This window comes from Manduca sexta, chromosome 15, assembly GCF_014839805.1.
Source record: "Manduca sexta isolate Smith_Timp_Sample1 chromosome 15, JHU_Msex_v1.0, whole genome shotgun sequence".
NCBI lineage: Eukaryota > Metazoa > Arthropoda > Insecta > Lepidoptera > Sphingidae > Manduca > Manduca sexta.
Window position 1 is genome coordinate 10,975,985 of NC_051129.1, and position 17,808 is coordinate 10,993,792.

The window sequence follows — 17,808 nt, forward strand, 5'->3', positions numbered from 1 at the left end:
AAGAAATACCATAAGAGCCACCATAAAATAAATACTGCGCACAAACAGCTCACCAAGTTAAAATTGTCGAAACCGATAGCGAGATTCATCCAATCGTAAATAATATGCGATGCGGAACAGTACACTCGATTTCCAATTTTCGTTCCAGACAAAACCAGAAGCAACGTTCTATATTCGAATAATTCGATTACGGTAGTCACTAAAACATGGCATGAAAAAATACCCGGCCTAAACACAAAGCCGATATATCGTAAAGTTCCCAATTTTTCGGTTGTAAATTAGTGACGTTCCGTATCACTGGCCGGCCTCTAGTCAGTCGGACTTGAAACATCGTTGCGTTGAGACGAGTGACGAAGCCCTATCGACGCGCGCCACAAACGGCTCTCGGCGAAAGTTTGTGGAATATTAATTTTGAATTTCGAATATAATAGATTTTTTTTTTTATTTATTGTGGTTCGATGACGAAACTTTTTAATTAATGTGCCCTTTGTTTCTTTCGTTGCTGGCTGGAAAGTTTGGAGAATATATTTTTTTTATAAAACGGGTTGTTTGGGTGAGTACCTCTTTGAGTTATTAATCTTGAAGTCGAAATAGTTTTTTTGGATAAAATTTCAAACTTTCTCATTTATAGAAAAAAATACTGAGCTTGATATCAAATGCTTAAATATTTAATAACCTCGAAGCGAAATTATACCCTATTTGTTATACTACTTACAATAGTTATAACTATGTAATTTACAAACAATAAAAGGGCTGCGCATAACTGATTTATGAGAAAAGTTTATCCGTTCATCGTTTGCTAACTAAACTTCTTTCTTGTCAAGGAAACCAAGGCAATTACTGAAGCTATAAAAATCTGTGTTTTTTTTCAATCTTATCTCTAAACCTCAAGATGATATCACACATCGGATATCCATAATCTTAAATATTATGCAAACGTCATTTTATCTTGCATCTTTGTGATTTGAATACACAGATTTATCTTTAAAAATACGAAATACAACATGTGATCTTGAACAACGAAATTAACAATTCATAACAAATATTTAAAAATAGTAATTAATGGAAAATTAAAACGTATTTTTATATTATACACAAACTTGTATTTGTGTTAATCGGTCAAGTTATTTAAAAATCGAACGTGACCTTCGTTTCAATAAAATTATAATTATTACTGATAGCACATACACATGTAAAACTGGTGGCTTTAGAACGCGAAGTGTTGCATTCAATTTTAAGGCGATACCTCAAGGTCCATTTTCATACATTTTGTTTCGGCTTTAATCTGGGTAACTAAACAAGTATTGGCAAGTAAAGAATTTAAATTCACGTCTAGTTAGTGATTAGTTCTCGCAGTTGAAAGAAAAACGTAAAAAATAATTAATAATCATGGATATTTCGGCCTTTAAAATTTAATATGACGAAATTTTAAAATGTATGAAAATGGACCTTGAGGTATCGCCTTAAACACATTAATGAAGTCAAAAAGAAGTTTTTTTTTAATTCCTCAAAGACGTAAAATCTATAAAATATTAAATCCCATCGGCAATATTTTTTTTTAATAGCCTACGAAAGTAGACGATCTTACGGGCCGCCTAATGGTAGATCCTCGCTCTTGACATCGGCACTGCGAGGAGCATATCTAAGCCACTGTCTACCTATATACCTAATTACCTTTTGCTCGCGGCTCCGCACGCGTTAAAGAGTTCTAAGATAAAATTTCCGTTATATATTTTGTCGGAATAGGAAGTAGCCTATGTACTTCCCAGGGTCTCAACCTATCTCCATATCAAATTTCATCAAAATCCGATGGGTAGTTTTTGAGTTTATCGCCTTCAGACAAGGAGACAGTTGCGGCAGGGGACTTTGTTTTAAAATATATTGTTTTAGAACTTTTTTGTAGTATTTATTAATATTTTATGGGGACAATTCTGTCATACATTTTTGTTGCGTAACTTTAACCGTTTACTCAGCGCACGCAACAGAAACTCTCAAAAGAAATAGATTTTCCCCAGTTTTGCAACATTTTTTTTAATGCTCCACTCCTATTGCTCACAGCGTGATGTTATACAGCCTATAGCCTTCCTCGATAAATGGGCTATCCAAAAAAAAAACAAAAAAAACAATTCAAATCATTAGTTCCTGACATTCGCTCGTTCAAACACAAACAAACTGTTCAGCTTTATACAATAGTATATGTAAGACTTTAGACATAAGGATAAAATGTAATTTTATACAGAGTTACATCGCATTAACTTCATGTTTTCCACAGTGTAAGTAAATATTGTTACGTGTATTATTTCAAAGAGTTAGCAGTTCAAGTATCCTTGCGAGTTAACCGAATACGTACGAGTTAGTCTCATTATTTTAATAAGCTTATGTTTAGTTATGTACTGAAATTAATAAATAAAAAATACAATATTTTGTGGGTGGAAAATCGTATAATTTAATGTTATTAAAATTAGTTTATGAAAATATTACGTCCTATTCTTTTAGATATCTTAATTTATTATAAGATATTTAAATAAGGTAACGGAACCCTTGAAGGCTCCTAATTTTATAATCTTGAAACAACCGACGTATAAAAAAAAACCGTTAAATAATTTGCAAAATATCTAATAAAAAAATACGTAATAAAAGAACTCAGTACATTTATTCTGAATGTTTTTCATGCGGGCGAAGCCGCGAGCAAAAGCCATTATTCAATCATAGGAAGCGACGTACCATTTATCTTGAGAATGGGCTCTAACTCGATCTGAGCGTGAATCCACTCCACCTGATTTAAGTAAAATAGCCAAATAGAGTAACGCTAACAAGAGATGTACAACCCTCGCCAGTCGTTACAATTACGCCGGCATCTTAGGCTGATTCCGGAACGCGACACACTCGTAGGCGACTGTGACGTATTTTCCACCTTGAACATGATGGTCGCTTACGGGACGGAAAAATACCACCAGCAAAAACTGATAAATAAAAACTGACATTAAATAAAAAAGCCCCTACACAAAGCAAGTCACAGGTGAAGACAATGATATTTTTAACAATTAACAATCGATACTTACTTAGAGAGCGGCGATAGCCTAGTTGGGTGTGGAACAGTCTGAGACGAATGTCCGCAGGTTCAAATACCAAGGGCACACACCTCTTACTTTTCTAAAGTTATGTGTGTATCCTTTGTGAATTATCGCTTGTTTTAACGGTGAAGGAAAACATCGTGAGGAAACCTGCATACCCGAGAAATTCTCTATAGGGATTTTAAGGGTGCGTGAAGTCTACCAATCCGCACTGGGCCAGCGTGGTGGACTAAGGCTTGATCCCTCTCAGTAGTAGAAGAGGCCCGTGCCCAGCAGTGAGACGGTATATAATACAGGGCAAATATATTATAGTCGATACTTCAGTAAATCTTCAGTTGTGCAGTACTCTTTAAATAGTCGGGTTTCCCTTTATTTATAATTCAATTTTCAACAATTTTGCTGCTTAAATTTTATTTAAGACCCTTTCACGCGTAATTTATGTAGCTAAGGACTAATGCTATGAGAGGGTTAATTGCCCCCTCGTGATTATTAAATCTTAAAGTCTTGAGGATAAAGGTCATAATTCTATGAACCGTGATACCCCTTTGAAGTGTCATTTGGTCGGTAAAGGTAAATGATACGTGTATAATTAACTCATATTTAAAACTTATTAATTGCGTTAACATTTTAAGTATTTAAGCGATGAAAGTTATTTATTTATTTTTCTGAGATTCAAGTTTACGCTCGCATAAGGGTTTGATAGAGATACATTAGTTTAACTGCCATCAGAAGAGCTGAATTTCTCCTAATGTTCTGGTAGAATTCGAGCCTAATGCCATAGCTACATGCGCCCGGGCAATCAAAATATATTATTTTTATCATCGAATATACAGGGTCATTTTTAAATTCTTCTGCCAACATTGTGTTGAAAATCATTCATAAGTAACAATAAAAAATCCCGGTTTAAGTTTTTAATTTTCTTTTATCTTTTTAAGTTCAGTGCTAATATAGTGTGTGTGTATGTATTTCTAACTGAAAGAATGATGTTGCCGCTCGGACAAATTCTCTTCATGCATGAGCTTAGGGCATATAAAAATAAAATTATTTATTCATATTTATTTTGTTCGAAACAAGATTTTATTTTACATCTATAGTTAGAATAATTTACTCATATATTGTTCAAGAAGGTGGTTACATTTATTAATGCAATAAAATTATCCTATATATTGCTCTAGAACTTTAGTAATTCAACGTATGCTGGTTAGTTGATAATTTATTATTTATTTATTTCAATTAGAACGGATAAACCAACACTAATTAAGTTAATAATAACAATATATAACTATAGCAAAATATGAGACAGATCAATAATCGACTTAATAACTACATGAAATATCATCATGAGTTAATTTCCCAATAATACAAACATTGATACTGGATCACGTTCCAATCAGCCGAAAAAACGTCAAAATCTGGTGCGCCTAAGGAGACCTTTAAGCCGATGATAAATAGAAAGGGACATTCTACGGGCTATTTAGGATATCATGTATGTACAATATTCAAAGACGGTATAACTTCGTAAACAACGTTAAATTAGTTTGCTAAGCTGAGGAACTCCAAATTACATCAATGATGAATTCGATCTAAACTTTTTAATGATACAACACGATAAGCTCGTATTGGTTATTAGTGAGTTTCCTGATGTTATGTTTTTAAAAAACTTCTGAATTTTTTCTCCGAAAGGCGAGAACTATAATGTTATATACTGGTCTCAAAGTTATTCTATCAACTTTGTGAAGTCTACAAATAGGGTTATAAAATTTTTTTTTTTTTCGAACTTAATTATGTTTTATAAAAAATAGACATAACATCAACAGCGTTGCGTAAAGAAAAAATGAAATTTTCAATGTATAAAAAACATGGAATCCAAAGTAAATATAGTTAATTGTCAATTTGGTAAAAGAAGCTACACCAGGTATAATATTCGCATACATCGAAAGCAAATAATTTATACAGAAATATTTACAGAAAAATATAATTGGAATACACCTCAAGAAATTTTTGATAAATTATTAAATTAACGGAGTGTAAATTAATGACTTTTAACATTTACAACTTTTGAAATAAAAACGATTCGTAAGCAATATAAAGTTCATTGATGCGGAATTTCTTAATTTTTCATACTTTCAACTTGTTAATAAGTTTAGAAGTTCAAATAAAATCGATTTATACTTAGTGCAAGTTGGTCCAGCCGTGCTAAAAGTTTGTGGTCATACAAAGTATTTACTGTTTTTTCCAGTTGTCAGTTAATACGCCAAATTTTAAGAATTAATTTTTAAAATTTCAATTGTTTATCCTTTCTAGCAAGTCGAAACAATTATGCCGGCTTGTTGGAACCGGATACACAGGCTGATCCCTAAACAGCTATAACTTTAATCAATTCTGATATGAAACCGATATCTTAACATGATAGTCATGCCGCAATACATCTAACCGAGGCAGTCACTTATCATTGTTAGTGAGTGAATAACCAAAAAAGAAATTTGGAGAGTTGGAATTAGACTCCAAAAATACTCAAAAAATCCCTGGAAATCGAACCCAAAGACTCACTTGCCAAATCTATGAACTGATTGAATAGATAATGTTCCAAGGACATCGATAAATAACATTAGGAAACCGACGACCAAAACCAAACAAAAGCAATAAACAAGTCATTCGAAACGTACCACCAATATTCGGTAATGTTGTTCAAACATCGCCAAATTGTCTGAGGGCACGGCGAAAAACGATTGGTGTAAATAAGTCACATGTTTTGTAGGTGCTTGATTGTGTTTATTTGACATACATTTTGCTGGTGGTTGGATATATTTTATATCCGCTGATAGCGACCACCGTACACAAGGTGTATAACCCGCCTAGTGGCCCACGTAAGTGCGTCGCGTTCCGGGATCAGCCTGGGTATGTGCGGTTCCAACAGGCCGGCACAATTGTGTCGACTGCCGAAGGGTGATCGTCTCTCGTCAGTCGACATTCTATTGAACCCTACTCGACTTACCATCAGGTGCAGTGGAAACATATTCCAATAATATGAAATATATTACTTTAAGGTCATTTAGAGATATGTCCCAAATTGGTATAGTTATAACAATTAACAAGATAATAACGCAGTTAAATATCCATTGATAATACTAGACAACGAGAAACGCTTGCCAAACTGCGGGCGCGGTAATGAATAAACCTTTATTGTCGCGTATTGATTCGCAGGTGTATGCGGGCTATAATGTTCGATAGTGTGACAAACATCGTGACAAATGTTTGTGCCCAACATTGACCCATATTTTATGAATTATAATGTACAAAAAGAATAAAAACATTAATAGGATTATTTAATAAACATAGTATAAATAAATAACAATGTACTCGGCTCTCAAACTAATAAATTCTGAAATAGGTCATTTTACGAAAACCACATATATCCACGGATTTTGGGAATAGAACCTGTAGTGCGTTTGTACTTAGCATATATATATTAGCGTGTATATACCATTACAATGAATAAGTTAGTGTAATGAAGGGAGTCCAATAAAATACCTGAAACCAACAACACGTCTCAACATATATCCACCCTTCCATAACAAACCAATATGGCGATCAAACATCATGGAATAGTCAAATATATTGCCTCGGCCATGTATTGTCTGTTCGATACGATACCGCCCTAAGGTTCGAGGATCGAATACCGGGCCGGGTGCAGTGATATTAGGTTTTTCTGTTCAATATCTGGAGTCTGAAATTTATGTCCGATATAGCGATAGGCCCGTTTCTATGTCAAGTATCTTGGTTACCCCTCTGTCTATGCTTTCGGGCATTTAAACATAATATTATGTGTGTTGATAGTCATATACTTGTCTATATAGAATCTGGAATTTATATAATATGGCGATAGGTCGGCTCCTATGTCAAGTATACTGTTCACATCTCTGCCTATCCTTTCGAGCATAAAAGCATGATAGATATGTTGATAGTAATATACTTGTCTACATAGACCCTGGAATTTGTGCTTGATATGGCGAAAGGCCCATTTCTATATCAAGTATCTTGGTTACCCCTCTGTCTATGCTTTCGTGTATAAAGGCGTGATATGTATGTGGATAATCATTTACTGGTGGTACGTCTCGCATATGTGAGAGTCTGCCTGGTTAGATACTACCGCAATGTCTATTTCTGTCACCAAGCAGCAGTATGTAGTCACTGTTGCGTTCCGGTCTGAAGGACATTTTAGCCAGTGTTACTCTGCTGGACATAATAAGACTTAACATCTCATGTCTTAGGCGAGCGCAGTGGAATATCAAACAATACTTTGTAATTCAAGGTGTTGGATGGTGTTGCTACTGTTTATAGGCGGTCGTATCGCCTAACATCAGGCGATTGGCAAGCTCATCTCATCATACAAATCAATGAAAAAAATAAAAAAAAATGATAAACCGTGGATGTTAGCTTCACTTCTGCCTACCTCGGGATATATCATATAAGCACGAGTTTTAGTTACAAAATATCAATACACGTCATAATTTGGATTAAACGTGTTTAAGATTATCTTTAGCCGGCGCCGACACAACTAATCACCAATAAAGATAACACGTTAGTTAAAAATACCTGTATAAGCTGTTTTTTGTGTTTCATATAGTGGATTTTTTAAGGTCCCGTAGTTTATGTGTATTAATTTAACTTAATATGTACAAGGTTTAAACCGCGGCTTCGCCCCTGTAAAAATCCTTGCCCGCTACAAAAATCTCTAAAACACAGTACGACGCCAGGGTAATCTCTTTAAAAATCCTTTATATCAAATGGGAACAAATTATCAAGATAAATGTAATCTATAAAAATAAATCCAGGATATCGTCTACACCTATGCTTAATTTCAACAAAATTCATTCAGCCGTTTTCTCGTTAACTTCTTATAATATTACCAGGAAGTAATAAGATTCCTGCACTCTATAGCGCATTCACTTACGAATTTCAGAAATAACTATATGTATATTAATAATGATTCCACCCTAGGCCTTGTTAATTTTGTTATAAAAGCAGAATTAAACCACAATAATTTAAACACATTAATTATCGGACTTTAATAAGGATGTTTCCGAATGAAAATATTTTTTGCATTATTCCATATTCAAAAAGAATTAGATCCAGGCAGGTAGTCATTGACTCGCATGCGGGGCGATTGGTTGGTAATATCTTCGAGGAAGTATTTCTATTATATAAATGGCAGATTTATTTATTTTAATCAAAATCATTTCAGTTCCAAACAACATTATTACGCTTATTTAACTGGTATTGTTGAACTGGGTTATGAATACAATTGTTACAGAATAAGTAATATAACCTATTATCATCCAAAAGTTGACTGTTAGAGAATGCCTCAGACATTAAATCTACTACTACTAAGTGTACTATACATAAAGTTTAAATAAATATTTATAATGTGGTATTTTGCCATCAGGCCTGTTTACTTATTTCTCGACCTCCTGTTTAAAAAACATTTATTATCGCTGTTCATTCGTCACGATATAAACCTAAGGCAAAAGCAATTTTCGTAATTTCATTGTTCGTATAATTGCACGCACCATTATTATCTAAATGCGCACTGAATCGTTATAATTAGGCCTGCTTTGCAAAGGGACGGGATGGTTTTCGTTATTTTAAATCTTATGTAAATAAATTTACCGTTCATGTTTGATTACTAACTGTGTCATGTCTCCGTTCATGTAAAATTCAAGTAATTCGTATTCCTAAAATTAATGTGAACTCATTTGAGCTTAGGTTATTACAATAATGAATTCTTCTTTGAAATCCATATTATTTGAACTAGTTGTATAACGGTGCGAATAAATTAACAAACAGACACACTTTAATTTATTTAAATGCATAAAATCTTTATAATTCTTGCAAAGAGACGGGATGAAAAGCATTCAGTAAACAAAATTATTTAAACTTAATATTAATGACTGTAAGGTTCGTATTACAGTAAAACCATTGCGTTCAAAATGAGCACAGTTTACAGTCTCAACAAAATACATGCGCTATGTCTATGAAATTAAGATTTAAAGTAGCATAAAAATACTACTCAGCTATGCGTGTGCTGACGGGCGAAGATCATTCCACGTTCTTTAACGCACGTCACGAAAAATAGAAGCTTTTAAAAGAAAAGTGATTGACGCGACAAGATCGCGAAATAAACGCTCATTTGTTGAAATGATATACCAACGTAATGGGAATTGCTTGTATAATAGACAAATGAAATATAGAACATGATGTATGCATGTAAGGTTGACTTTCAGTTGCACTGTTTACTGATATTAGGTATATTTCATTGTTAGCACTATATTTTTGCGAGGGTATTTTTCACGTGGCCTTTTTTTGCTATAAAAACACCGACCGTTCGACAGAACGAGCCGCCTGCTCGGTTTCGGCGTCTGCAGTTCTTGCAAAATAAATGTCTAAGATGAGCTCTTGATGCCCCGTGGTACGTCCGCAACCGCAACCCCCACGTGGACATCAATATGCCGACTATCAGGCACTTTATGTAAATTGTCCGTAAAATAACAATTTACACTCGACACTGTTTTACGAAGCCGAAGGTAGTCCGTTATCTAAATCTAAAACTATTTTGTGATATTCATTGGCGATTATCGTATCTCTTTCTACAGCTGATGGTAGAATATATTTTATACCCGCTCAGTTAGCGATCACCATCCACAAGGTGTTAAAACCCACCATAGTGACCAACATAAGTGTGTCGCGTTCCGGGATCAGCCTGTGTATATTCGGTTCCAACAGGCCGGCATAATTGTGTCGACTGTTAAGGGGTAATCATCTCTCATCAGTCGACATTCTATTGGACCCCACTCCACTTACCATCAGGTTCAGTGGGGTCACTTTCCTATGCCCGCTTAAAAAAACACCTATTTTACTATTTTCTTCTACTTTTCTTTTTCAAATAAACAACAATTGGCAACTAGAGATTCAACCTTCAGAATATAGTGAACAAACCTTTGAATGTTAAATCTGCCTAAAAATATATTTGCCTATCCATTAGCATACGAACCTGAGACAAGTTATCTGAGATGTGCTACTATTTTGTAATGCTTTCTATAATAGCATATTTTGTTGGCTCCTCACTAGTGGCGAAAGTTCCATATAACCAGATTCTCATCGGCTTTCCTTTCGTAATTTATATAAAATCTAATTATCAATATAACGATTTCCAGACCGCATTTATGCATATTATTAGAACCTATAATATGCATAAATGCGGTCGGTGAAGGAAAACATCGTCAACGGTGAAGGAAAACATCGTGAGGAAACCTGCACATCCGAGAAGTTCTCTATAGGAATTTCGAAGGTGTGTGAAGTCTACCAATCCGCACTAGGCCAGCGTGGTGGACTAAGGCCTAATCCCTCTCAGTAGTAGAGGAGGCCCATGCTCAGCAGTGGGCAAGTATATAATACAGGGCTGATATTATTATTAGAACCTATAAGTTACATCATGATAAAAGGTCTTGAGGGCGAAATCCGATGCGCTGGTCGGACCAAGTCCGCTCAGCTCTCGACAGCAAGATGCACGAAGCAATCATTGCAGAGAACCGGCACCATTGGCGCAGTATAGTTCGGAATAAAGTGATTTGTGTAGGGGTTCACGTCTCTTAGTATTGAGGACATCGACTCAAGAAGCATAAGTTACATCGGCTTCCGTTTCGGATAACTTCATCCTTCGCCACTGCTTCCCAGTCTTCATTTAAATAGAATCGCAGAATCCCAGCTTTATACATAATCCACTCTTACTCCCATCTTGACTAACGTTAAAAGCTTTTGAAATAAAACTATTTACGGCTTTTATTGGACTGTCAGTCCGCCCCGTGACCATGAAGGCTGTCTTCGAAACGCCGGGATAAAATAATAATATAAATAACCACAATAAAATCCGTATATAGTTTTATTTCGATATCTTACATTCTCGTAAACATAAGACTATTTAAAGCTATCATTTTGTTGTAAAGCTCTTTATAACAACAGATTTTTTCGGCATCCCAGTCCTCACTTCAATATAAAGAATTAGGATGTCATGCTATATACATGCTTGTTTGCTTCTTGACTCACATAAAAGCGCGTTCCGAATATTTGAGAGTAAGTCTCTCGTGTGACGGAGTTAAGTACCTCATTGTCTATTTTACTAATAAGCATGTGTTCCACAAGGATGAATCAACCTATACTAAGGTTATGGTGTATATGCCAAACATCCAAAACAGCTATATCTGCGTTTACTTCTAAAAATATCCAAATATAACTTTCGTATTAAAATATAAGTAAGATAAGATATTATGCAAGTAGTAACTAACATTTTATTTAAATTGTGCAAGTTATAAAAAGTGATAAAATTGTCATGTTAAGGATCACGTAATCATTAATAACGTCACATAGAGATCATTTTACCGAAATGTTTTTATCTTTGATTTAAATTTATAGCATTTATAAGTCAAACAAAGTAATCAACATAGAAGCTACATAACAAATTCCAGTACATTCTTTATGTGTCTTGTAAAAGAAAATGAGTCTTCTGACGATAGTCTAAGTTTCTAAATACAAAGGCGAACGGTACAATTTCAAACAGAAACCTAAACCTTATGTACAGAGATAAGGCCCGATTGTATAAGAAGTAAGTCTTTCCCAAACGCAACTGAAATCTTGGCGTTTGCTGATGCGTTACTTACATATAGACATATTGGCGCATTCTAGCCCGGAAAGGATAGGCAGAGGCACAACTAGTACACCCACTTTATGCATTTCTTTCTATGATGTGACGGGCTTGCGATATGATGTGCATTACTTATAATAAAGACCAGCCCTACCAGCAGAGCTGCCCAGCCACTGCTGTGAACGGGCCTCTACTATTGACAGAGTTAAGACCTAAGTCCACCAAGCTGCCCTGATGCGTTTTGGCAGACTTCACATACCTTCAAAATTCTTGTGAAAAAATCCTTACGATACTAACTTCTCATTTATTATTTAGCCCATAATAGGTAATTTAAGTTATTTCGGCCCTTCTACCAACATTACATTTGACATTGCTTTTTTGTCCCAGACGCGATAATTGGCGAAATTACACCAATTTTATGGCACTGAATATTTGATTGACGTAACTATTCGACCTTGTACTGCTATCGTCACTTGTTCGAGACATGATAATTTGTGAATTCTCTACGTCACGAAATAAAATAGTTGTAATAAATCTGATGTAGCAACAACCTTCAAGATTTATTTCTTATGTAATAAGTTTGTAACTTTGTTTGTAGGGGATAATCTCTGGAATTACTGAACCGATTTTGAAAATTCTTTCACTAATAGAAAGCTACGTTACTCCTGATTGCTACTTTTTATCCCCGGGATATATTCGGGACTTTTATCACGGAACAACACGCGGGTGGAGCTGCGGGCAAGAGCATTGATAAATTTCTACATCGGTTAATATGCCGTCAGAATTAAACAGTAACTGTAAGCGACGTATGAGGCGTGGACAAGGAATTAATTATTGTTCCTATAAAAATAATATCAGCCCTGTATTATTATACTGCCCTACTGTTGAGCACTGGCCTCCTCTACTACTGAGAGGGATTAGGCCTTAGTCCACCATGCTGGTCTAGTAAGGATTGTTAAACTTCACACACCCTCGAAATTCCTATAGAGAACTTCTCAGGTATGCAGGTTTCCTCACGATGTTTTCCTTCACCATTAAAGCAAGCGATAATTTACAAAGAATACATACATAATTTTAGTAAAATTAGAGGTGTGTGTCCTTGGGATTTGAACCTGCGGACATTCGTCTCGGCAGTCTGTTCCACAACCAACTAGGCTATTGCCGCTTTACAATATTAATAAGTATATTTATTTTTGCTTCAAAACGGAACAATAAATAAAGCTTATATCTTCTCGCGTGGCAATTCGTTATCACCGTTAATAAATCCTTTGAAACTGATAATAAATGTGTGGAGTTTAATTTGCGATGAAATTTCATTTTGTATTGTTATTGCACGACCAAATCGTAAAGTTTAACATTTAAATTATGTTATAATGGGAATTGTTATGATCAACTCTTAAACCTGGTACATTTTTATATACATGGTAAATTAGATTTTTTCTCAGAGAACTGAAGCCGTAGACCTAAGTATTAGACATAGATTTCAACTTGATACCTCTACGCGTTTAGGACAAAAAGGGTCTTGACAGATAGACGGACACCAGAGTGATTCCGTACTTAAAAGGAACCATTGTAGGAACAATGGTTCCTTTTAATGACGGAACCATAAAACCGCTTTCATTTTGTCCGACACGGAGATCAAACCCGAAACATTGGGCAATTGTTACGTACTTAATAAAACCACACCATCTTATTAAAAAAGTCTATACTTCTAGTCTAATAACGATTTCTTATGTTTACGCGAATGTTAGGCATTAAAATAAAACTATTTTGCGGATTTTATCCCGGTTTTATATTATATATTTCCTCCCAACGTTTTGAAGAAAATTATAATATAAAATCCGCAGAATAGTTTTATTTTAATGTTCTAGTCTAATCATAAAAATACGTCATATAAAGTCGTTTGCAGAAGTTCCATTACCACAATTAATAAGACATTGAATGACAAAAATACACATTTAAAGTAAAAGCTTATGCGTATTCGAATTAAAGTCTACATTTAAATGTAGATGGCATCTACCGTTTTAACGTCGCGGTAAAATTCATTGCGCTCTAGAACACAATACTACTCTAAGATATTACTTGGTGACTAAACGTACAGGCGTGTATTCTGTTTCGTCGAAGTGGTCTTGGACCCCCTTATCATGAATTACCATGACACTTGCTCGTTCGCGTCATCTTTTTCAATGAAAAAACACAAATCGTTTATAAACGGTATAAGTATTTAGAATATTGTACTTATAACCTTTAACCATTTTCATTGTCATCAGTTATCAAAATTGAGTGTTTTTTAATTTTTTTTTTATCAAATTACTTAAAAATATTTTTCAACTAAGTCTTAGTGATATTATGCTTTAAATAAAACATTTCTATTATAATTTCTATTAAAGTCTGACAATATATCATAGACTGTGTTATCGTAGCTAAGTTAAGAGCCTAGTTCTTACAGCCAACAAAAAATATTTAAAGTACATCAGTGTGAAACTTATTTAAATTTACAATAATTTTACATACCATTTTTATTTTTCAAACTTAATACATTTTTACATTGAAGAATCCAAGCTAACTGGGAACAGGAACCCTGTGCAGACTTAAAAAAAGAAGTAAGCTCGAAATTGTGTAGCCTTAAGAGCATACTTACATCAAAGAAATTGTCGATAGATAATCCAGACAAATCGAATTATTTTTACCAGATCATAACGCCTTACGATGATGATGATGACAACAAACAAATAATAGTGTCAGTTCTAAGTATATATAACACGCGAATAAAGTGTTTTCATGTTACCAGATTGTAAGAAAGTGCCTAGAACATTATTCTTAATTGTAGTCAACTTATGACCTATAAAATTAAGTTAAAATAATGTTACTTTTTAGTCTTATATACTAATAATATCAGCCCTATATTATAACACTATTCCACTGAGCACGGGCTTCCTCTATTAATGAGAGGGATTATGCCTTACTCCACCACGCTGGCTTATTGCTAGCTTACCCTCAAAATTCCTATAGAGAACTTCTCAGATTTGCACGTTTATTCACAGTGTTTTCCTTAACCAATAAAGCAAGCGCTGCTTCACATAGAATTTAGTATTTTATACTAAAATTCAATTTATGGCTAAGAGCCTAGTTCTTACAGCCAACAAAAAATATTTAAAGTACCTAAACTAACACGACTACTAAACTAAAGTTTTTATCTGCACTTAACACCGTCAGTAAAAACTTTAAACCCTTATAATGAAGACATTTCACTCCCAACATAAAACCCCGAGTCCACACCAGCCCTCTCTGGTAAACAAGGTACTTAATCTCCGGTATTCTGTTCAACGCAGCTATATTGCTTCGTCATCGCTAACCCAAAAACCCTATGCTCACTATGAAAACATTGTTGTATCTTATGTAATCTCGCTAGAATTTGATCAGAACTATAGATAACACATTGGTTATAGCATATAATATAGTACTGAATGAACAAGTATTTATAATGAACTTGCAGTTCGGAAATTAGAAGTTAAAAATATTTTAACAATAAAATTATACCGCGTTCAAAAACCACTTAAAATCAAAAATAATTTAATATTACTTAAATACTGGTTACTAATTTTGTAATCGGTGGCTTATAAAATTAAACATTGTTTTCGTACATTTGTTCATGTATTTATCTAGATTAACGAGCAATTTTAATTAATCTGCTTAGTATTAGCCTGGAGTCTGTAATTTATGCTCGATATGGCGATAGACTCGTCCCCTATCACATCATAAGAACACAGTAGGCGTAAACTGAATTCCCTGGTTACCTTTGTCTACCACTTCGGGGATAAAGGTGTGATGTGTTTGTTTTACAAAAACTTAATTAAGACCATATGGTCACCGATCAGTAAGCACAAGAGTTTGGTAGCTGTGGAATCAAATTTACACAAATTTGCTTTGATATAAGGTATTATTTTCTACACAAGACTATTTTTATTATACCTAATCTAGGTCAAATCTATTTTTTAGATAACATTTTTACCAAAAATAATTACATCAGACATTGTCGTATAAACATGTGAGATATACATTAGTATTTTATTATATTTAGGCCATTTAGATTACTTTTAGTCCATGAGATATACTTTGAAAGAGAGTTTTGTCAAAAATTTGTGACGCCCATAATATTATTTATACAATAAGATGACTTTTACTGGTGGTAGATCTCTCATATGTGAGAGTCCGCCTGAGTAGGTACCACCGTAATGTCTATTTCTGCCGCTAAGCAGCAGTGTGTTGTCACTGTTGTGTTTCGGTTTGAAGGACATTGTAGCCAGTGTAACTATTGGAAATAATGAGACATAACATCGTCTCAGGATGGCGAGCGCAGTGGAATACCAAACAATACTTTGTAATTTAAGATGTTGAATGGTGTTTCTAATGTTTATGGACGGTCGTATCGCTTATCATCAGGCGAATGGCAAGCTCGTATCGTCATTCGATGCATAAATAAATAATAAAAAAAATACTTAGATATAAATGAAGTGTTATTAATAACTATACACAAAATGGATCAGATAATGTTTAACTACATGACAATATTTCAGCCTAAATAGGCTTCAAAACAAAATATTTAGTTGGTATAAAATATCGAGGCCGTAACCTATATGCAATTTTGGAAACCATTTGCCGTAAATAACTTTCATGAGGATTGATATTTATCAGGCTCGGTTCTTTTTAATGTCAGTCACTTCAATCTTCGGTTCGTAACATCGCCTTAATTATAAATCTTATTGGCTTCAAGCATCAGATATTTCCGTATTATCTTTTATCGCGGACTTCATTATGAGTTATTTTTAGATACGTCACTTATTTTGAAAATATTAAATGGATAAAACTTCCTCAGCGGCGTATATTGTAAGCGACATGACTGCCATGCTAAGGTCTTGAATTCTATCTCCTGGTCACGTAAAGTATTGTTGGGTATTTCTTAGCTTAGCTGTATAATCCCAGATTTTAGAATTATGACCAAAAAATTAAAGGAATGGTTTTATTTGGTTAAATTTATTACTGCAATGTGAAAATGACCCTATATAACAATTTAATAGGAAACATGCTAAGTATAAATATATCATACTAGCTGTTTCCTACGGCTCCGCCCGCATAGTAAAGTTTTTCCGGGATAAATATTTTCCCGCGATAAAATGTAGCCTACAGCACTCGGGTAATATAGCTTCCTATTAGTGAAAACATTTTCAAAATCGGTTTAGTATTCCTGAGATTAGTGCGTTCAAACAAACTGTAAAGTTTTGAATAATAGTATAGATTGTAATATTGATAGCGTACTTGAACTGAAACCCTTGAGATTCTTAATTCAATTTCTGAAATATAAAATCTGAATACGGGTACAATTAACATTTAGAATCCATAATAATATAACCACATTAGATTCCATAATAATCAATATAATATGAGTTATATTATAATGTGACTTTTTTTGTAACAAAACATCTTTACAGATTCCATTGCGGTTTTTTTTACGCGGACTGTCCCGGTGACTAAGAAAACTGCAGTTTCCGAAATGTCGGGAAAAAAATATAATATAAAAAACCAATATTTCAATGTCTTCTCATCCCTTTAGAGGTAAAGGCGTGAGTCTTTGTTTATATTACTATACTCTTGCCCGTCTATCGTCTAATGATTGATCTAAAACAATGGTAACGATTCAAAGGAAATTCCAATTATACATAACAGATGCTTTATTAAATTCTTTGATGTTCAATAGATGCTATTTTCGTAAAAACATGTTTTGTGCTCGAATGGATAGCCATGCCGTAGAGATATCAATGTTCTTATATCTAATGAGCTATTGTACAGAAATCATTAGTATTACTCCAATGACGTCGTTACAATATAGTTTTACAGATTAGTAGTAGCGAAAGGTGGATATAACCAGATTCCTACCGGCTTCTCTTTATACATACATACATACATAACATCACGCATTTATCCCCGACGGGGTATGCAGAGGCGCAACTAGGGCACCCACTTTTCGCCAGGTATGTT

At 34.2% G+C, this 17,808-nt stretch overlaps 1 protein-coding gene across 2 annotated transcripts in view; it reads left to right on the forward strand.

Annotated features, from left to right (window-relative positions):
* The first annotated feature begins 227 nt into the window (after nt 1-227).
* LOC115453951 (neuropeptide Y receptor type 2-like) overlaps nt 228-17,808 on the forward strand; it is a 65,777-nt gene continuing 48,196 nt past the window's right edge. The window contains exon 1 of one of the 2 annotated variants that reach the window (XR_005112381.1): nt 228-553. The gene's annotated coding sequence lies outside the window, so the exon portion shown is untranslated. The remainder of the gene's footprint in view (nt 554-17,808) is intronic. The other variant, XM_037438821.1, reaches the window with a different exon arrangement.